At 35.9% G+C, this 23,435-nt stretch overlaps 1 protein-coding gene across 1 annotated transcript in view; it reads left to right on the top strand.

Moving 5' to 3' along the window:
• Positions 1–23,435, top strand: part of LOC123869008 (cadherin-99C) — a 175,002-nt gene that overhangs the window by 69,736 nt on the left and 81,831 nt on the right. Inside the window, exon 2 of the mRNA XM_045911728.1 lies at positions 1,165–1,207. The gene's annotated coding sequence lies outside the window, so the exon portion shown is untranslated. The remainder of the gene's footprint in view (positions 1–1,164; positions 1,208–23,435) is intronic.

Below are 23,435 nucleotides of genomic sequence, written 5' to 3'. Positions count from 1 at the left end.
CGCATGTTGGAAGTTGCAACTTGAAGGCTAATAATTTACGTGAGGGAATTCGACAGATAAGATGCAATGATAGCTTTTATAAAGTGCTTAGACAGCTTTACGTACATAACCCTGGGATCAGAGTCATGTAGGTGCGTGTATACGAGTAATGCTGGTCGCTCATACGTCAGCAATCAGCATTCGCCGAACGCCATAATTTAGGTCTTAGTCATTAATTCTCACTCTAGGAAAGTGGTCGAGATTATTACTTTAGTGTTGTGGTACACATGACTGTCCATCTCCCTAACATTCTCCATTGCCTTCCTAAAAGGTAAGTGTAAGGGTACTTCCTTCAACTACAGCCCTCACTTTATTAAGTCCATTTCAACGGCGATCTGCAGCGTGCTCTGGTGCCAGACTATTCCTTGAAATACTTAACGTGTAATGGAATTTAAATCATCATCGACAGTCGTTATGTTTGGATATGTTGCCAAAGAACGCCGAAGAGGATAAACGTTAGTTGATGTTAGTGATTTAAGTGGAAACTCGAAATTCTGAGCGCTTATGCCAAACAAGCGGTTGCTACGGTGGGTGCTAATAGATGTGCTATCAGCTTAAAATGAATCGCAAGCCATAAACAAGTTTCCTTATTAAGTATTGGATGTCAGAAGGGCTAGTCTACCGCAAAACGACATTCGTGTGATTTTGATCCGGATTAAGTAAATAGAAATACCTATGTGACTTGGTGTAAATTCATAGAGGTGTCTGGATTAAAATGTATTTATCACTTACGCATTGCTTAACTTTTCGTTTTACTTATTCGTCTAGTTTTATTTTATTAGTGTTCATTTTATATTTTGTCGTTTTGAAGTTTTTTCTTTATTTATTTAAACATTTAAAATGTTCCATATCTCTCCTTTTCTTGTCAACCTTGGAATAAACTCTTTATACGTATATATAGTGACTATATAATGACATTATTGTAACTTTGACTAAACCAGATTAAGCAGTTTTATGTAAGTGGACCTTGTCACAACTTAAATGAAATTGAAAACGAAGATCAAGTACTACGGCACGTAGAACCTTTGTATGAATGGAAGGAAACATGGCTAGCCTCTAGATCAAATACTGTACTTTAATTACATTGTTTACCTAACCTAATATTTCATCTTTCCTTTGTTGCAGATTAAAAATGGCACTACGGTTATGAAAAACAAATCATATTCAGGTAAGCCAATAAACTGGAGCTGTTACATAATATTATAATGATGCCACAATGGCTTAGTTTTGTCTTTAATCGTTGACATTTATGGATGAATTCTCTGATGGGTGTGGCTCAAGAATTAGTCTTCCGCCTACGCATAGTTTTGTTTGGAGTTTAACTATTAATAGGTAATGTTAGAACTTATTTATCTCATAAGAAAGTTGAAGTAATACTGAATTGCACATTCCAGCCAGACAGTACAGGATTGGCCACACGCCACTTCAAACTTAATTCACATAATCATAAAAAAAATTGTTGCTTTAACATTGAAGTTCGGTAAAACTTACCCAACAATTTTAGAAGTAAAACTGGGTAAGCGGGTGTTTTAAAATAATTTCGGCCATTATTTTCTGAACTGTTCAATAAGATTCATGTGACATTTATGTTGTATAGTTGCGGTGCGCATGCTGTTTGAATACTGAGCTCAGCTAATGTTGCAAATCCGCCCAGTTTCGACACACTTGCTCCAAATCACAATGTAGACGCACTTTATCCTGTATGACGGGACCAAAACCTTAACGGCTATCATTCATAAATAATGCGCCAGTGAAAATAATGCGCCTACGTAAACTTATTATAGTTACGACACAAGAAACCAGAATTTATTACAATATTAGGGGATAAACTACTGTGAAAGAAAAAAATTCAGATATAATAAATAAAATTATACTTCAACGAAGACCATTTCCTTTATAGATGTTCTTTCTTCGTGCTTCTTTTCAATAAATATTCGTGATCATTGATATATTGTTAATCCATAATTTGGTTTTCTTCTCTTGTTAAATCGTACATAAGATCATTAGGAATGATCTGATTACAATGTTTTCATAGGTCAAACCGAAATTCGTGCTAGACGATATGTTTAAAGTGCAATATAAACTACAAATTGCTGTTGGCACTAGGACGGTATCTAACAGGCCATTTGTGGGTGGTGTTACAAATACTGCCTGTAGGCTCTCTGCTAACAACACACATTTCACAATCTATCATACACAGCTTGTGACAAAAGCAGACCGCATCGGTTGCATTCATTTCTGATGCTCACTAACGTTTCTTTCATCTCTTTGTGTTAAAGACTACTGAGAATGTTAATTTTACGTAAATCTGTGAAAATGTTTTTTTTTTGCCTATGACTCCCCAATGTACCTGCGCAGTAGGCGATTTATCAATTGGTAATACAATGTGCGGAGATAATTTCCGCGTGACGTCAAAAATTATTATCATCTTGCTACTAGTTAAAGATTGTATAATTTTATGAAAATTTCAATATTCCTTAAAATATTCGAAGTTAATTCTGCTAGACAGTTTCAGTTAAATTGCCTCATTGACTACCAAATCATTACAGACCACACGTAATTCAGCACGCTACTCCGAAATCACATTAAATAAATCTTGTGTACAACACGAACTGTATGGCTAATACGATCTTTTACAGTTAGGACAAAAAGGCTTATATGGAGTATAATTGGTTATGTAAAGTTTTATCTTTAAACACTTTAAAAACTTCCTTATAAAGTTTCGTAATATATTCGAAATTGTATTACAAAATGTATACGGGAGATAGTTGTGAATATAATCGCTTTAATTTGAACACTGAAAGCGGTGGGTGAACTAAATAAAAGTGAAATAATTAGGCAAATAGACCAACTCATTCGAGATAATTTAGGAAATATTTTTACCAACTCCTTTACTATCACAATTAGAAAAGATCATTCGCCTGAATTATTCCTAACAGAAACAGAACTTCGGAGATCTTGTGTAAGAGACGTAATAATATTATCGCTCCATAGTAGAACCTGTCGAAATACGTAAATACGACATTTAGTAAAACGTCGTTTTAAATAAACACTACTTTTAAGCAGCGATGGTCTTGGGAGTGTGTTTGAAGTGTTTACCCGTATGTTTCGTATTTCAGGTTTGAGTTTGAGTAACGGTAGATTGTTGGCCTCGTTAAAAGTGATAATGCTTCGCTAACCTCATTCTTAGTTAGCGCAAGGAGGCAAGGGAATTTATAATGGTTTCTAAATATTTCATTGGTAAGTAATATTTTTGCGTTAGTTAAAAAAATATAATCCAGTATATCTTCTTCGATTGGATTAAGGCATCTTTCGTATCTCTGCACAAATCTCTATTTCATGCTTTTTTTATCATAGCAGTAAAAATCTCCTTCTATTATCTCCTAAAGGTGATCGGCTATCTTGTTTTTTCTCGAGATTTGTACAAGTAATAACTATTATTAGCCTAGTTGGGCTTAAAAATATTCTCAGTTATATGCTATAAATGATATATGTTGCAAGTATCAAAAGCAACGATATAAGATTGAATGTTTATTTTATATATTTAAGCAAGTAGATACTTACTTCTGTAAAAGGTTCCTACAATTAAGTCCTCTATTTCATGACTGACATCGACTTCATAGGATACGAACTCTCATGTAGCCGTACCATGTAATTTAGTGTTACAATAACGGTTACAATAAATACATTGTTCGTCATTGTCTTAGTCATGTCGTTTGTTACTCACTATACATTTCATCTTTGTCTATGGTTACTATCATCAATTCTCTTACTTGTCGCTCTACGTCTATAATTTAATGTCTATGACTAAACAACTTGTTTAATCTGTAATGTCTCGTTTTATTAAGTGTTACAACACGGTCACAACTGTATGAAATTCAAATTCATATTCTTTATTAATAAAAAGATTCATAATATTCAACTGTAAGTACACAAAGTATTCTCGATGCCCCTTATCTTGTTTTCAATTGAGAAATGGCACGTTTCACACATCGAAAAAATGCGTCTGCGCAATGCTGTGGAAGCGCTGTATTTAACCCTCCTAACTATTGTAAAGATTCTAGTTAGCACGTTTAATACGTTTAGCTTGGAGAACGTGGAAAAGAATTGATTTTGATGCACGTACTAGTACAACTGTTTGTTTGGCCAATGGACGAGTTATCGATGACCATAGAAGATCTGATGTTTTGAGGCATTGTATTTAAAGTGTGCAGCGATGTTAGTGGGTTTTACCTATTTTACCAATATTGCGAATAATTTTAACACGCTTATGCTTTTAATGAACACATTACCATCTATAACCACAGCTTTTTATCTATCTATGACTTAATTTGTTAGCAAACGAATTATAAAAACGTGGCTTGCGACAACACCATCTCAGACTTTTTATGTGTTTAGGTAAGACGTTTTTGTTACGAGATATTATTTTACTTGCAATCAATCCATAAGGCGGGGCGGGGCGCTTGTCAGCTATCTCTTTTTTGTTAACTTTGATGATTGAACCGTTATGTTTGCATAGGTGAGACCATATTCCTGTTCAAGTTTTTTAATTACCGACAACCTGTTTAATGGCTTTGTTAAACAAAGTGTGAGAATATATCAGTATCGGGCTATATTAGTTTAAGTGCCGGTGTTAGTTATATATTTTATTCTTTTGCCTTCCATTAGTTTTGAATAGCGATACATCATGAGTTTTAAGACTAGTAGATATAATCGGTAAGAAGCTTTGCATTTTCTTTTTGAATGTGGCCGCCTATATGGCATCATGAACTGAAAGTTTCAAGGCCTGTAGTCATTAACGTACACCGAAACAAATTAGTGACTTAACATCCTTCCAAAAGTAAATAAATAACTAAACTATTCTGCTTTGGTTTAGTAGCATACTAATTTTAAACGGTATTTTTCTGTGCTAGTAAATTGATAAAAATATTTATTATATGATTCGCTACCTCGCTACTTCGTCTGCGTGGATTTAGGTTTTTAAAAATTCCATGGAAACTTTAATTTCCTGGGATTTGTTAAGTTCGCTTTGTTAAGATATCTTCAACGGTTGAGCAGTGAAAAGGTAACAGACACACTTTAGCATTTATAATATTAGTATGGATGAATTAATTGTTAGGACATGGTTTGTTTTCGTCGAAGCACAATCAGCGCGATTACGCTTTTTCGCTGTGTTTTTGACTGAAAAAGCGTAACAAATGGTAGGCAAAATAGTTTCTTGTGTTTCAGATGTAGGAGTAAATATATCTAATAGTTATGTTTTAGCCAAATCTGCTTCGTCAATGACTATGTAGTTAGTTTTAGTTGCTAAAAAGAAAGCTTCTTGGTTAGGAAGCTTCACTGCCGCATCACTTTCTATCAGATCAGCGCTTGTCTAGTTATTACAGAACAAAAAAAAATCTTATTACACTTGTTTATTATAGATTATCTCTTGATACCGGTTCTTGTTATAGGCGTGGTGTTAGGAAAGCGGTTATTTGAACGTCTATCAACGTGCACGAGAGGTAGTGAGGCTGTGTAATTAATTTACCTTCCAAAGTAGAGGTCTGCCGAGCCGTCAATGCTACCATCAACTATAACCATCTGAAGTAATTCAATTACCCAACATCATTGCATAGAAAATTTATGAAACAAGTCGTCTTCTTCGATCTTCCATATTAATATTATAAATACGAAATTGTGTCTGTTTTTCTTTCTGTCTGCTAACATTTCACGGCCCATTGTTTAACTGATTTTGACGAAAGGTACAAGGCAGCTTGCGTCGGGACGGACATACGCTACTTTTTGTCCCGGAAAATAAAAGAGTTCTTATAACCTCAATCAGCTAGTCTTCACATGAATTACTTGGTCACATCCGAAACAAAAACATCCAGATAATCATTATCTAGATTTGTCTTTGTTTTATTTAACAAAAAAAGTTGTCCCATGATATTTACAAAATATCATGCGTGTTTTACCAAAATGATATTATCTTGTCTTATGTCAAGGAGCTAGAAGAATTTATTTACCAAACCGACCTTGTAAAAGACACTTTTTTTTATAGACTAGGTAGCACTTGGCTGTAATCAGACCTGCTGGCAAGTGATGATGCAGCCTAAGTAGGAGCGCTTCTTTACTTTTGTTATTGCAATAAAAACATCGAATTATAAAAACTATGGCAGTGTGACAGACACAGAAAAACAGTTTGAAAAAGCTGAATTTCAAATACAAAAAAGTGGCCTAGTTACGAGCCAATATGACGGGCTAGAACAAAACTTGGGTTTGTCTAGTTTATCGGTGTGTGCAAGGCTTGAGGTGCTAATTTTGTAGTACGGAATATTACTAGTAGGTTTTCAAATAAAAGAGGCGGTTCACACTTCACTCATCACTTTATACAATTACATCTCTCATCAATCTCATCTCTTTTTATGACTCATCGCTAATTGTTACACGGAGCTAATCTTACATCAATTATTATTGAACCCTAAGATTAAAAGAAACCGGTCAGGTTCGAATCGGACTCGTACACGAAGGGTGCCGTACCATCGTACAAGTTAGTTTGAATGGCGGCCATTTTGAAGTTTTTATTATGTGCTGCTATAGCGGCAATTGAAATACACATTGAAAATTTCAACTCTCTACCTAATGTGATACTTTCATTTATGAACAGCCCGCTGACAGATAGACAGAAGACAGACAGACAGATTGACGGACAGCAGTGGCTTAGTAATAGAGTCCCGTTGACACCCTTAGCTTACGGAACCCTAAAAAGACAGGCAATACATATAGTACCTACTTACTCGTAAGAAATCGCTACGATATTGTACTGTAGTAATTTATGGCAAGAGAATTATCTCGATAGAGAAGCGGAAGTTGAAGTTAATGAATTATCGGTTTCTGCCAAGTCACCATTAGTTATCAATCATTATGAATACTTTGTAATGAAAAGTCAATATGTACAGACGGTTCACCAATGTAGACAACATACTATAAAATGTCCAGGTAATAATATTGGAATGGATTAAAAAGAACATGTGCCTAAGTATAGCGAATTTTAAAAATAACTTGAAAAGCCTATTTAATCAAATCATTTTATGAGAGTATGAAGAAGTTAGTGCGTGTAAGTATTTTAATACTGTAGGAGTAATTATAGAGTCTGGTAATTATGCATTCTTAAAGGTTTCCAATTCCATGAGAGTAAGTAAAATTGTTAAGTCAAAATTATTGACAAGTTTCCGACAGCTGAGTTCCTTTTGCAAATAAAGCATGTAGGAGGAATTTGCGAAAGAATACCTCTATTAGCAGTTGAATTACTAAGATAGCTCGCTTCGGTATCCCAACTTTAAATTCCGATCGTGTTGATTCTAGATAAGGAATTGCTATACCGATCTTTCTTCTGGTACCGTTGCGGTATCGCTAAATTATCGCTCACGTTTCGCTACCGCTGGCGCCCTTTTACTCCGGCTTGCTGGAATAGCATTCTTAAAGTTGTTAACATAGATTTGAATAGAGGTATCTGTGTGTGAAACTATTTTTCTCAAAAGTAGTATTCATGCATTTTGGACTACTAATAACTGCTGCTTTTAAAATAAATCTAACGTCAATAATATGGTCCTCTTATGGCTAGTTACAAAACTAAACATGACGACAGGATTTGAAGAAAAACTTGGCTGCCTTCTTTTTCTCCAATTCCAGTAATGTTCATTACTTGAACTTAAGTCCAAGTAAGAAGTACTTATATAGTTTATTTTTTTTCTAGCATGGTTGCAATATTTTGCTTAATTCTTAACTCACGTTTTGCTTCTGTAATATCTAATATTATTTAATTTTAATTTTAGTACGAGTCCCTTTATTAATTTTTCAATCATTATTTGAACTTGCATTTCTCAAAAGTAAATTCACACTTCTTACTTGGAAATTTTGAGATAACTGTCCTTGGATTCAAGTTAACTTCAGTCTTGTTTGCACCTGCTGACACTATTCACTTTTATAGTTTGAAAGCTTGATACGTTTTCCAACATCACAGACATTGCCAATTATCTGTTAGTCTTCCTTTCCGCCATTATTGCGGTTGCACTGCGGCCGGTTGATAGGTTTTCAGTGCTCGTTAAAATTGGTCTATGCCAACGCCGTTATAGGAACGGTGAAATCCGCTCCGTATTGTTTATCGATAAAAGTAATAAATCTAAAGTAATAACGCCATTATTCTATTGTTGCGCCGAGTAACGTTGACGTTAATTTTGTTCAGTGGATATCGTGTAAAACACGCTGTATCTGACCGTTTGTTATGGGACTGACTTTCAGGAGATAGTAATAACAGTTCTGTTTACTTTGAAAGTTTGACGTTTGTATGGCTTTTAAATAAATATAAATCTTGAGTGTTATGATTTTCTATGTCTATTTATTGCCGCAAATAATTTGAATGCTCCAATCGTATTATGAGATAACTGTAGCATTTAAGTGCAGTCGTAGAATATACTTAAACTCAGGTTTCTCTTATCTCCTTAAAAGGCTTAAGATTTGTAAAATAAATGGGATAAAATCCATCCATATTAATATTATAAATGCAAATGTGTGTTTGTATATCTATCCGTCTATCTGAGAGCTTTTTACGGTCCATCCGTTTAATCGATTTTGACGAGTTGGGTACAGAAATAGCCTGCATTCCGGTGATAAACAAAGGTAATTTAAAAACCTAACTCTAAGTACTTACATATTATTATATCAAAGTTTGAAAGAAATTCCTGTCTACAACACCTAAATCCACGTGGATAAAATTGCGGGCATAATATTACATATTTTTTTACAGAGCTTTCTTACAGAGACATAGAGATAGATCTGCAGACGAATGCAGGATACCTTTTATCGCTGAAAATCAAAGAGTTCCCACAGGATTTAAAAACTCCTCACTTCATATGTTATATCAAAATTTGAGATGAATGCATATTGCATGTTTATTTTCCCAACTTTATAGTTTTACTTATAATACGCAGGTATGACACTACTCGCTGAGATATTAATTATGTAATTCAATTATTTGCTTACAACACCTCGTGGACAGATTGCGTCTCAGCTGCGTTTTGAAACGAAATCCTAGACCTAACTGTAATAAGCGCGTTGCGTCATATAATAAAAACTTTCGCCCGGTTAGTGCACAAAGGTTTGATACATAAAAATTGATGATATAGAAAAAGAAACGAGTGATAAAAACTTACTGCTACTATCTAATAAGTTGCTTGAAATTTGAATAATGGATTACAGTTGAGATGTTTTTCTAATGGAACTAATAAGCTTAAAAAAACCGGTCAAGTGCGAGTGGGACTCGTACGCAAAGGGTTTCACACCATGTACAAGATATACTTTTTAATTTTTCTTAATTTACATGGCGAAAATTTTGAAATTTTTATTACCTACTTGTCGCTATAGTGGCAGTAGAAAATATACACTCTGTGAATTAAATCAACTCTATCTATAATGGTTCATGAGATACAGCCCGTGACAAACAGGCATAAGGTTGGCACCTTTCGGGTACGGAATCCTAAAAAAGAAACGAGTGATAAAAACTTACTGCTACACACTAGCTATAATAAACTTAAAAAAACCGGTCAAGTGATAGTGGGACTCGTACACGAAGGGTTCCGTACCATCGTAAAAGATAAACACTATGTACCTACTGTGATTTGTTTTTAATTTGCATGGCGGCTATTTTGAATTTTTTATTGTTTGTGGTTATGGCGGAAATAGAATTACGTGCTGAAAATTTCAACTCTACCTATTACGGTTCATGAGATACAGCCCACTGACAGACAGGTGGACTGACGAACGGACAGTGGAGACTAGTAATAGGGTTCCTATTGGCACCCTTCCGGTACGGAACCCTAAAAATATTCTGCTCTAGTTGGCGTAGCTTTAAAACCTTTGGTGTTTTATGTTATGATGATATTGCTAAAGTTATAAAAAGTAACCCTATTTACATTTTTATGTTGAACTATCATAAACGAAGCACCGTAATCGATAAGAAGTAGGTACCTAATCTAAAAAAGTTTTTGCAGGTCAATTAACCACTAACTTGGAACCTTATAATGTGTCTGTGAAATATTTTGATGAGTTTATCAATTGACAAGTGACTTTATTTTGGGAACAACCTAACAAAAATATACGATGATACATACTAGTTTTATTTCTACTAAGTTTTCAAGACTAGGTGAATGTACGTAACTTATCGCAACATAATGATAAAATAACATTTGATACAAACAAAAACAATTGCGTTATGATATAGCGTTATATATGGCAGAAAAACCATATTGATGACCCCGTGGGTGCAGTGGTGAGCGCTGTGGTCTTACAAGTAGGAGGTCCTGGGTTCGATTCCCAGCACGAGCAATTGTCCCTGGTTTGGTCTGGTGGACTTCGGCCATGGCTAGTTACGACCCCTTCCGGCATAGCCGTACTTCCAAGCGATTTAGCGTTCCGGTACAATGCCGTGTGGAAACTGATAAGGACATGGGTTCAATAAAACTGCCATACCCCTCCCAAGTTAGCCCGCTTCCATCTTAGATAGCATCATCACTCACCACCAGGTGGCATCGCAGTCAAGGGCTTACTTATATCGGAATAAAAACAAACACAATTTTTATTTATTCTCATTGATCATATAACGTGATTCATAACTAGGTCTGTCTACACAGTCTGATTCAATTTTCTGGGAATCAGACAAATTAGTGGCTACACACCGTGAAATGCATAATAAAAAGCCTTTAAGTACTTAATATCGAATAGAGAGCCGATTACAAAATTGCACCTACTTACGACTAACTGAGCCATTAAATGTTTGCATTAACTCTAAATACAATACAGAGGTTCAGTTTAATTGCTTATCTTTTTGTTTTATCATTTTCATTTCTACAATATGGTTTACGTTTGTTTATTTATTTTGTCAGCTTATGAAATCATTGAAATAGAAATTATTGATATTTTATAGTTTCCACGTGTCTAATAAATTCATCTTGATAGAAATGCTTTGTACCTATAAGCTAGTTTATATAACTTCGTTTTAAACTCCTGCATCTAGTGGATTTAGGATTTAAAAATCGTGTGGAAACTCTTTGATTTTTGTGATGAAAAGTAGTCTATGACCATCTCCAGGTGAAAGTCATCTTTGTGTTATCATCAAAATCAGCAAACAGACAGACACACTTTAGTAATTTGGAATAATTTTAGAGCGTTTTTCTTTATCTTCTTTACCTTGAAATGCAGAGAATACGTTTAAGGCACTTTGTATGTAAGCCATCGTTTAAGAAATAAAGTGTAACTTCAAAGTTCAGATATAAAGCGTTGGTACCACCATTTATTATAGTTTTATTATCTCATGTGACAATAACAGCTTGCTGTATTACATATTAACTGTCAGAATCACGTTTAAACGGTAGAACATGTCTCACCAGGCGTCACGTTTGTTTCACACATTTGTTATTTAGATTCGTGCTCCACAAGATGCGTCCAAGTTATTTACACTATTACCATTGTCACGCTTATTTTCGTGGACGATATACTTGTATGGGCTTCTGATTTAAGATGAGTTAATTTGTAATACGCTCTAAAGTAACTGACATGCTCAGCGGGTTGGATAGCTCAAGTCGCAATGGGCAGGGCTGGCCCCAAGGTGCTGGAATATTGACTTGGTACCGGAATACGCAGCATTGGAAGACCCCCACTAGGTAGCCGGTAGCTAGGTAGGACGGACGAAGCTGCCGTGCCTGCATGCAGGTCCATGAGGGCAGGGAGGTACGTCGCTCAGGAGGAGCCCAATGGGCGTCGCGCGAGAGGGTCTCCGGTACACGTTCGTCAGAGTTCCCGGAGTCAGAGAATATGTGCTGAGGAGGTCCACCGAGAGGGGTTTTAGTGGGTAGAAATCCCACATAACCCGAGCGGGTATCTTCCGAAGATTTCCCCCTAAAAAAAAAGGTAGACGGACGACATCAGGCGAGACGCAGGGAGCCACGGGTGCAAGGCCGAGGCGTGTGGAAGTCTATTTATTTGACTATTCGTTTAGAGCCAAGTAACTAATGCTTGGTATTTATTTTCAGTCCGTTGGTACCATCCTTTAATTACGCTTTTTTAATTCTATACAATATGATGGATAAAACTCCAAAGATGCAATCAGCATTAGAAACAGTTCGACAGTTTTTGTTTCCACTATTTCGTCAATAGTGATGTGCTAATGTCTCGGTTTAGTAATCTCGAAAACTTGGAACTGGTACAGTGTTAGGTTACTTCCAGTAAAAATTGCTGTGATCTTGAGAGATGAAGTCTGAGGATGAGAGCGCATTTTGAGTTTGTTCAGACTTAAGATAGTTAAAACGAGACATATTTGTATCTCTCACAAATCTGCCTCGTTTTATCGATTAGTAAAGACTGAGCAGTGCACTCTGTATAGATCTGGCCATGATGACTCTACCAAAAACCTCAAACTACACAGAATATTTGCTTTGGGTTATGCTATATCTCTATGTAGTAAGAACTTTTTGTTTCATACCACATGTGTTCTACATAAGTATAAGCTGCGATATTTTTACTGACAGGTATTTTATTATCTACTAGTACCCCAAGTCTGTACCAAATTTCATTAAAATCGGTTCAGCGGCTGGGCCGTGAAAACGTAGCAGACAGACAGACACACTTTCGCATTTATAATATTAGTATGGATAGTAATATAATTATTATTATTTTAGCTAGAGACAAACCTAACGGAATGGTCCGGGATTATTACCGGAAAGTTGCAACCGCGTGCGGAATGCCGCTAGATTTATTCCTAACTTTAAATTGATCAATATTCCGTACATGAAGATCTTTTTACTCTGTAACTTTAGGAATAGGTGTACCGTTTGGCTGAGACAAATCGTGAGTTAGAGCGCGGTTTGCGTGAGGGTTGATGAAAAATCAAGGTTCTCAATGTCGCTATCACCCTCCTTACCTGTAAGGTATACCATCTCAGTTTATCTATATACCTATAGTAAGTACCTACTTGGTTGTTGCGTGACTCCAAGCAGGTGAAATGATACAGAAAATGTTCTTAAAGGTATTCCGTAATTTACACGCTATTACAATGAGGATATTAAGTTATTTCAAAACACGTAATAGTTTTCCTTCAAGGAAGACGAGTGTAAAGCCGTTATTATAGCAGCAAAATAAATTGTATGCTGTAAAGTTTGCTGGTATATAGTAAAGGTTTCGTTTACTTACTATGTATACAAAATTTAACTTACATTTCACGCCAATGATATTAACTCTTCAAAATTTCTGTTAAGTTAATATATGTATTTTCACCTAGTTTCTCCTTTCACCAAAGGTTACTCACATATCTCTTTTGAGAGAGAGATAGAGAGAGAAAGAGATTCCGCGATAGAAAGGGAGGGGCTTATTAAATTTTAGGCCACAGCGCTGTGTGAGTTGAATTGCATTTTATTGCGTCGTAGCTAGAGTGGATATTTATTTAACGTGTTTGTGGAGTGATCCCTGTTGTCTGTGGCAGTGTGGTAGCCTGGTTATGACCCTGGGGGTGTACACTATATTGAGCAGGTATTTCACGTGACTTATAAGAGCCCAAGAAGATTCGCAACAATTCACAGGGTATTATGAAAATTACAAGATGCTCGTATCACGATATTGTATATCACGGTGATCCCATAATACTTACTAAGGTTGCGTTGTTAGCAGTTACTGTCTACTGATGCGCGTGAGTGTCGCGTCGTGGATCGTTGACCGACTTAAGAATCGTGTGACGTCATGTGGGTTACACACAGGTATGGTACCATTGCGAATTTCAACACACTTGAAGATGCACGCTCTGTGAATATCATTATTGACTATTGTGTTAATAATACGAACACATTTTCCTGCGGGACCAACATTTCATAGAAGTACTAAGCCTATTTTCCTATCGAGAATGTGCGTACTTCTGTGCAAGATTTTGTTGTGATAAGGCTCTCTATTGCGTAATCCCATACAAATGATAGAGACAAGTCTCAGTGGGCGTAAACCATTTAGAGTGAGCAACCAATCACAGACATGTTTTCAAAAAAATTTGGAAATTCAATTCGAAAACTGTTCAAAAAACATTCGAAATTCAATTCGAAAACATACTTTTGTTTGTGATTGATTGGTGACCAAAATGGTTAACGCCCACTGAGATTTCTGTCTCTATCATTTGTATGAGATTGCGTAACAGAGAGAGTCTATACTCACTTCTTCGCGACAGTTGTAAATAGTCATAGATCTAAATAAATGGGAGGAAAGAGAGGTCTTTAATAAAACTTGGGTCCACCAAGTTGATAATAAATAAATAATCATTAAACCAAGTACTGATCGAGACATGTGGAGTATTCCACAGCTGCACATAACTCTCCTCGCACGGCGCGCGCAATGTGGTAACAGCCGTTATGATTGTGCGTTATCTCACAACTTTGCATATCGAGCGTGCATATCAGCGGGATTAATCAAATATCTAATGAATCAATTCGGAATGTTCCCGGTGGCCTTTTGCGTCGAGATAACTTGCATTATATCTGAGACAATTGAATTAATTACCCACGGGGAGCTTGGCTTGGCTTGGTTTTGCACTACAGGTTGTTATCGAGGAACGAGCAGGAAGGTTACTAGTTAAAACGATTGTATTCGTATAGGCTCTTTAACGGATTTTTAACCCCCGACCCAAAAAGCGGGGAGTTACAAGTTTGACGTGTGTATCTATGTATCTGTCTGTGGCACCGCAGCTCCTAAACTAATAAACCGATTTTAATTTAGTTTGTTTTTGTTTGAATAGTGGCTTGATCGAGAGTGTTCTTAGCTATAATCCAAGAAAATCGGTTGAGCCGTTTGAAAGTTATCAGCTCTTTTCTAATTACTGTAACCTTCTCTTGTCGGGGTATTATAAATTTTTAATTTACACTTGTGCTTAAAATACCTAAAACATTAAATGTGTGTTTCATATTTCTACATAAAATGTGTGATTAGCCATAACAATATGATGACCCAAACTAAGCTATGTAGAGAAGTAATAGCTACCACCATACATCACGCCTCAATTTGCGTAAATGTTATCTCAGCGCAGCGCGTTGAAGTCTTTTGAATGCTTCATCGCTGTTTGGCCGTCAAACTTCTTACGTCAACGTACCTTAGCTTTCGATGTTGTGTCCGGAATTACTTATGAGGTATTGCACTTTTTGTTCAATTCTGAATATCAAATACCGTTTGATTGATTTGTTTCCTGTTCGGCTTTGTTGTGCCTCGCGGGATTTCGATTTAGTCTTCAAACACATTAGCAGTTGCTATTGAAAAGTTTAACAAACTGGGTAAGCGCAACACACACCCGCAGAGTAGAGTGGAACTGAGCTAACGCTCAGCATTTTCCTTTGGCTCAAACTTTGGGTGCGTCACTCCACCAGCGCCCTTTGAGCGTCTTCCATAATTTTTTTCAGTAGGTATGTATCTATGGTTATACTTTATTGCACCGCAAAACACAAATGACAAGATATAAAAAAAAAAAACAAAAAAAAAAACAATAAGGCGGTCTTATCGCTAAATAGGTATACCTATATTAATTTCAACCGTATGACGAAGTGCAGATAATATAGTACAATAAGACTTACCTCCACTTCATTCCGTCTTTATGTGTTGGCCATTGAGTCTTCTCTGAGTATTATTTTCAATATACCAATTACAATCATATACCTAGGTATGTCAAAGAATATGAAGCTAAAAGACGGTTCCATTCGAGTCCAACGCCGGACCTACCGACTATACCTATTTTACACAAGGAAGACACCACGGAAGTGTCAGAAACTGGTGATAAATCAAAACGGTTGACAGGCATCATTACGCTCTTAGGAATCCTAATACGACGGAATGAAAAAGAAGCAAAACGGGAACCGTATCCAAAGCTTAGCTGAACTGTCAAATGAATCACGCGCTAAATGCGTAATCAACCGCAATCCTTGCCTTCTATGGTCGACTCCACTCTGTAACTAGTACAATGCTCGATGTTAGTAGTGAGGTGACAGAGTGGACACTTCGTTTGCTATTGGGGGCGTTGCTATTCAAAAGTAGCGAGTGGTACCTACAGTCAATGATTCGCGATATCTGTCATAGACAAGTGTAAATTAAAAATTTATAACACCCCCGACAAGTGAAGTAACTAGAAAAGATCGCGCCTACGATCCAAAGTATCTGAGTTTTCCAAAACATCATTTTCAAATAAATAATTATGTATCTAGGCTACGTCCATCTTGACAACTTGACAACCACGGTTTTGCTAATCGAATTTTTCCCACAAAGCTGAAATGTGTGTTGTCGATATAGACATTAGACAACACCCTACGTGTGGTTGTCGACCAATCAAATTATTGAAAGGTGGCAGGTTGTAGTTTTTTTTTATATATTTGAAATGTTACAACTAGCCTTGTCTAAATTACTGTATAAATCATGCCCGCGTGTAAAAATGCCAAGAATACAGTCTGCATTCCTGCGTTGGCCAGCCAGGCTGATACTTTGCGCAGAAAATGAGCCAATTAAATAATAAAGCAGGAGTTTAGACGCCAAAAAAGAAAGTATGTTTTGTAGTTTTTAGGTACATAAACAAGCTTCGATTTGGTCCCTAGAGTTCTCACCGATCCCAGATTTAAATCAAGATAAAAATTATTTACCCATACTACAATATCTTTACCTGTCCATGTTACAGAGCCACCTGCCGTCTCTGTCGCAGCTCTGTATAACGAATCGCAGTTTATACAAGCGGCACGTAGGCGGACTGTGTAGCTGAACATAACTTGCGAGAGGAATAAAGACTAGTGTTAACTAGTTTACTATTCTCCTGAGGATATGTCCTTGTCTATAACAAAATATTCATAAACAGTGCTTGTTCTTGCTTGTATTTCTAACTTCGTTAATATTTAGAAGTTGCAAGGGCACTACCATGCGTGGGTATTTATAACTAACGCTATATTTGGTCTATCGAATAGACACAGGTGTCCTCACGCCTCACCACGCTTATTCATCCATCCATACTAATATTATAAATGCGAAATTGTGTCTGTCTGTCTGCTACCTTTTCACGGCCCAACAGTTTAGCTAGCATTTTGAGGTAGCTTGTATCCCTGTAATTGACATAGGCAACTTTTTATCCCGGAAAATCAAACAGTTGCCACGGGATCTTAAAAAACCTAAATCCACGCGGACGAAGTCGCGTGTATTCTCTAGTACTTAATATTATTATAAATGCGAAAGTTTGAATGTCTTCTGTTTGTTACTTTTTCATAGCCCATCCGCTCACCCGTTTCATTTATTCTTTATAGGTATATCTTAATGTTATTTTCAGTACTTTTTCAGCGAACTAAGTAATAATATTTTAACGTTTTAACTATCATGAGTGATATACCATATACATAAAAAAATCCTTTTGAAAAAGGACCCACATGGGTTCGAAATTTTTTGGGCTTATATCGACTAAATACTGAGTATAGCCGTAACAATCTATACTTAAGTACAAGTATTTTTTTTTCCTACCTTGCAATACTTCTTCCTGTTTACAATTTTTAATGTATGTCATAAAGCTGCCATACATATAACATTCACATATTCACTTTCGAACCCTGCTTTTGAAAATGTCCTAGCTTTTCAATTACAAATGGAGGTCCTAAAACATTGCCTTCCTAGCGGTCGTCTTCACCGTTTTAATAGCAGTGAAAATTAAAATGAATGTAAGAGATAGCAGGAAATATGCTCTAATAAGAGATGATTATCCTGACTCTGCAGTCCTGTAGACACGTAAAAGAAAAGTAAGGAAAATGTTACCTATCACTCATTCCTTGCGAGGTCCGCGTGCGTAATACCACGTAATACGGTAACTTCAGGTCTCATTAAGCAGTTAATTATTATTTTCTCTTAGTTAACTTCCTCGCCTAGGTACTTTACGATAACAAATACTCGACTGCGATCTCATATAATATAATGTGTGCTTATCACTAACTTCAGTTCTCCATTAATATTCTCAAAGTCGTGTGAAGTCTGCCAATCCACACTTGGCCAGCATTGCTGATTATGTCCTAAACCCTGCTCATTCTGAGACCCGTACTCAGTAGTGGGCCGGCGATGAGTTATGATGATGATGATGATGAAATCACAGTCGGAAATCGAACCTGATACGTCCCATATAAGAGACTACAGTGCTAGAGAGATCGTCAAGGAGGGGTAACTTATTCAATACAACGATTGCAAGCCTTGTGAAAATCTTAATGGAAATTTTGTGTCGTAAACCTGTCCACACTCTACATAATACATGTACCTTGAGCGGCAATAAAAATCTATTACTACAAACAACAGGATAACATGGAAAGAACACATGACGGTAAGTAATAACTGACACTTCAATACACGATGCTTTAGCCATAAGCTTTCGACTTGCTTTCAACAAAAACCAGTCCATGCTGTTGTCAAGTTGTCAGCCGACCTCATAGTGCTTCATAACAGAGCATTTGCACAATGTCCGATACGATATCGGTACCCGATCCTTGGGGCCTAAGATATAATATGAATAAGTATCCAACATTCTTGCGAAGCATATGGCAATGCGATTCTCTCGTATTAGAGATATTCCAAAAAAAGCATCTTACTTCCAAATAATGTCGGCCAGACCAATCGGTGCAATTAATACGAAACAGCAGCCAACGCTTAATTTTGCACAAATTGGGACTTCGCATTAAAATTCACCATTTTGCCTTGGGGAATAAGTAATTTAAGTTTAGTCAAAAGTGATTGAGAAAAATACAACAACTTTAATGGACTATCAAAAAAATGTGTTTACCTTTAGATCTACGACAGCAACTTTTACATGGGTACAATATCGGATCGGATAATATGGAAGAGCACTTATTGATGTTTCCAAAGCGACCGATATAAATTTATTGGATAGTTTGTCTTCGGCCAATGGAAACAGGTTCAGATCTGAGCTCAACGTACAACTAAATAATCTAGCTTATTTATTGGTTATTTATTCGTCTATTGGTCGAGGGACGTGGGCGTGGCTCATTGGTGAAGTACAGAAAAGGTACCATTTTAGTAATGCCAGTGCCTGCCAATAGCCAGTTTACTGCCTCCTACTTGTTACGGCAATATCTTTTAACTGTACCCACTCTTTCTACTGAGCTGAACTGGTTCATAATTTATATTAACAAATTCTTTTGAAGCCTTAATAGTAAAAATGTTAAGAGAGCGGACTGTAACCGAATTTGTAGAAGGTTCACACCTCAATTATTGCAGTATTGTCGTATCTACTTCTCTTACAAGCTCTATTCTGAGCCTGGAGAAGAAAGGTAAATAATGAGATAGGTAGGTAATGAGAGAAAGGAAATGCATGGAAAGCTCAGTAAGTTAAGTTTTAGTTAAATATTTAGGTAAGTATTTAAGTTTTTATTAGTATTAGTATTTTATTTCATCTGTTTCCATCCTATGTACTGTGTTTGCGCCTAGCTTATAGTCCCAAATTAAAGTATATTTATTTATTTTTAAATAATGACCATATAACAGGGTTAATATTCTTTAAAAACAAACACGTCTTTCAATACATTTCATATTCCGAATCGTGATATTTGTGGCTTTTGACCTTAGTATACGGAAGCCGTCTGACTTTTGAGCCCGATCTTTGAAGAGGTTTTATCCTGTAGAGAATATCTTCGATATTTTAGTTGCAACAAAATTCCAAAGTACCGAAATCTTTATCATTTACAAAAAGATGCCGAGTTTATGGGCTTTACTTTCTTGATCAATTACCCATATCTTGTAAATTAAAAATTTATAACACTCCCGACAAGTGAAGGTTACAGTAACTAGAAAAGAGCTGATAATTTTCAAACGGCTGAACCGATTTTTTTGAATTATAGCTAAGAACACTCTCGATCAAGCCACCTTTCAAACAAAAAAAACTAAATTAAAATCGGTTCATTAGTTTAGGAGCTACGATGCCGCAGACAGATACACAGATACACACGTCAAACTTATAACACCCCTCTTTTTGGGTCGGGGGTTAAATAAAATCAACATCTTCAACTAGTGTCCATCCACCCTTGAATGTACGAGTTGACCTCTTATAAGTAGCGTTAACGTTTTCTTCTCTGGAAATTTTCGCTTCTAGGGGTACACTAACAACCACAACCCGATTCGATCCATTAAATTCGTAACAATGATTTAATTAATTGATCTAAATCAATAAAAGAAAATAGAAGCAACATTTCAACGGCATTTTAGTTGCTAGGTACCTATTATGATTTATATTGTGTTACTAGACTTGTTTGGTATCGTTCCGGATTCACTTGTTGATTTAATGCTATTGTTTGTTTCTAACTATTAACATAAACTCTTAAACAATGCAGTTCTCTCCTGGGATTGTTAATAAATATTGTAATTGATTCACTATTGAAACAATTTTAAAATAATGATGCTCAGATATCTCCACTGTTTACATGACCTGAGGACCTTTAGTCATTAAGAAATAGTTTACTGTGAGAAGGTTGCTACTTATAGCAAACTTTAGTGAACACTTTATGAATTTCCTGATAATAATCTTTATCTTCACTTTAATGAAGCTGGAATTATTTATTTCTCTCTTACAACGGTTCCTTTTACTATCCAGACTCCTTTATTTTCAACTATAATAATCATGGCTTTGACCGCATCTAAGACTAAGGTGCCTACCACTTTTATTACTAAGCTCCTACTTTTAGCTTGATTGCTATCATATTTTAGAATGTTCGCATCTTATTCATACTTATCTAATAAGAAAAGGACAGACAAACTTATTTTAATTTAAAACTGTCAAACATCGTGACTTTAGGTGCTAATCTTGCGCTTACTGTTTGAATTTGTAGAGTAGCATTAAAATTTTAAGTTGTTAATTTAAAATTATTTTTTGTCCTTTATTAGGCAATATTGAAAGATGCAGATACTCTTTTAGAATAGAGAAAGACATCAAAATCGACGCCAATAACGCTACAGCTTTATAGTTAGGCTTATATCTAGTTCTCTTTAGCATAATCGCTGAAATGCTATTCTTTGTCGTTTAAAATATTAGAGCACTTGTCATATTGTAGCAAAGGCACAAATCCTAGTTACGGAATATTAGTAACAAACGAGACATTGTAACGTCCGAGCTTAACTGTAAATGATTACGCCAGGCTACTCTACAGTCCCATTCTCTAACCACGCAGCCTCGCTTTCAAAGGACGAAACGAAATTTTTTTGAAAGAAATATGCGTCGAATTGAGAAATTCTTTTTTACTAATGTAGCTGTGACGTCACCCGGGTCACCGCTGAAAATCAGCGCCCTGCATTTTATGCGTGTTGGCGTATATGATTCAAGGCATTATGCTGAGCTGTAAGTAAATCCGTTTGTGATGTTGTTTCAGATGAAAATGTAACATTTGTATTTTGTCAGTGACACCAACAACGAAACAATATTTTCCATCATAATTCGAAAAGCGAAAGAGAACATTTTGACTGTGACATCGGTTACGCAGTTTTTAATTGTAAGTTATCGATTACTTCAACTCAATAACTAAACTATCAGTTTAATAGACTGTTTTTTTTAAAGGCAGCTATAAAAGTTAGCTACCTTATACTGTAAATTGACTAAGTACCACCGGTTTAGAAACCTACTATTTAGAAAAAATCTACAACTTAAAATGAAATAAAAATATATACCTATTATTATTTCGACGGCGAACTCAACGGCTACATACAGTGTTTTAGAGAATAACATAGTTGAATGCTGAATGGGGAGCCTAAATACATATATTTATTTGTCTGTTACTTCAACGAAACATGCCTTTTGCCTAATCACTTCTAAGATTTACTCTAACTTTGTTTTTGTCTTGAAATCTATGCCTAACTACTTATTTCAAAATCAGTTCGACGAAGTAGAAATCGATATTCATGGTAAAAGTAATTTGTTATTAAATTAAATAGGTATTTTATTCAGAAAATGAGATTACTGGGAAATGCTATTGCCAGATTTGCACAAGAGATCTATGCCTTTCATGTACCTATAGGTATAATAGAGTGAGAGAAGCTGCAGGATGTTAGTATTACATTTTTCTCAGTTAGCGCGTCACATTTTCGTCTTAGATACGAGTAGTAATTATAAAAATATAACGCATAGGTAAATATTGTGTCTGTGCATCACGCAAATACATCGGAAAGATTGAAACAAAAATTACACAGTTCTAAAGCATAAAATTATGTACTTATAAATCTACTCAAATCTCGTTCCAATTTTGATCAAAGTTCCACTAAAAAGTATGATCACATTTTCAACTTTCATGTTGTTATCTTAAAAAATTAAACCGTTCAAAAGTTTAAGAGGGCTCTCTCCGTCACTCGTTTCATACAATCGTAGTTCCAATTTCATTTGAATATTAAGCAACCAAAGTCCATGAAATTTTGCAGACATATTCTAGAAACTAATATCTATGTCTGTGGTTTTCCAGATTTCTGTTAAAATATTTGGTTTCAAAGTTACGCGGTCTCAAAAATTTTCATACAAATCTTTGAGCCCCTGTAATTTTAAAACTACATATTTTTAGAAAAATCTAAAACACCACAGACACAGATATTAGTTTCTAGAATATGTCTGCAAAATTTCATAGACTTTGGTTGCTTAATATTCAAATGAAATTGGAACTACGATTGTATGAAACGAGTGACGGAGAGAGCCCTCTTAAGGGTAGGTAATTACAGGCATAGAAGCTTCACCAGAAAAGTCAAAGATACCCTGAGTAAGCTTATGAAAATATCTCTTAATGCAAAATTGTCAGTCTGCAAGGATTGTTTATGAGGCCTTTGTTTTACGATTTTATGCATGCACTCGCATTATGAAGACGTATTGTAAACACGGGAACAATAACAGAACGTGCGGGGCTTTCTTAAGCGAGCAGATGCTAAGTAACGGCTTTATCTGCCGTATTCATAAGTGAAATAAAGGAGATCGCACACTAGCGCAACATGCGTCACTTGGCGGCACAAGAACCGCCAAGAGATGCTTGTTTCTGTACTAAAATTTCAAATGACATTAACAGAATCGGGAAAAATGCGTTAGCAGTCACGTCAGTAGTGACCTCTGCAGTAATCGTTAACATCAATTCTTGGACGCACCTTATGCAGCTAAATCTTTCATCACACGCGTTTTTGGAATTAACAAGTTTGTTATAAAAATAAATTAAAAACACGACTGCCCTGCCAATAAACGAACTAAAAAGTGAAAATTTTCACATTTGAAAATAGTGCCGTATTTCCGCCTTATTGAATTTTATTCAAAAAATTTATTCCAGTGTCACTCGGATAGGTATAAGGATTCTAACGATACCCCGTAT

The sequence above is a fragment of the Maniola jurtina genome, chromosome 10 (genome assembly GCF_905333055.1).
Source record: "Maniola jurtina chromosome 10, ilManJurt1.1, whole genome shotgun sequence".
NCBI classification, from domain to species: domain Eukaryota; kingdom Metazoa; phylum Arthropoda; class Insecta; order Lepidoptera; family Nymphalidae; genus Maniola; species Maniola jurtina.
Note: the sequence above shows the minus strand (reverse complement) of the source record. Positions and strands in the feature narration are given on the sequence as shown.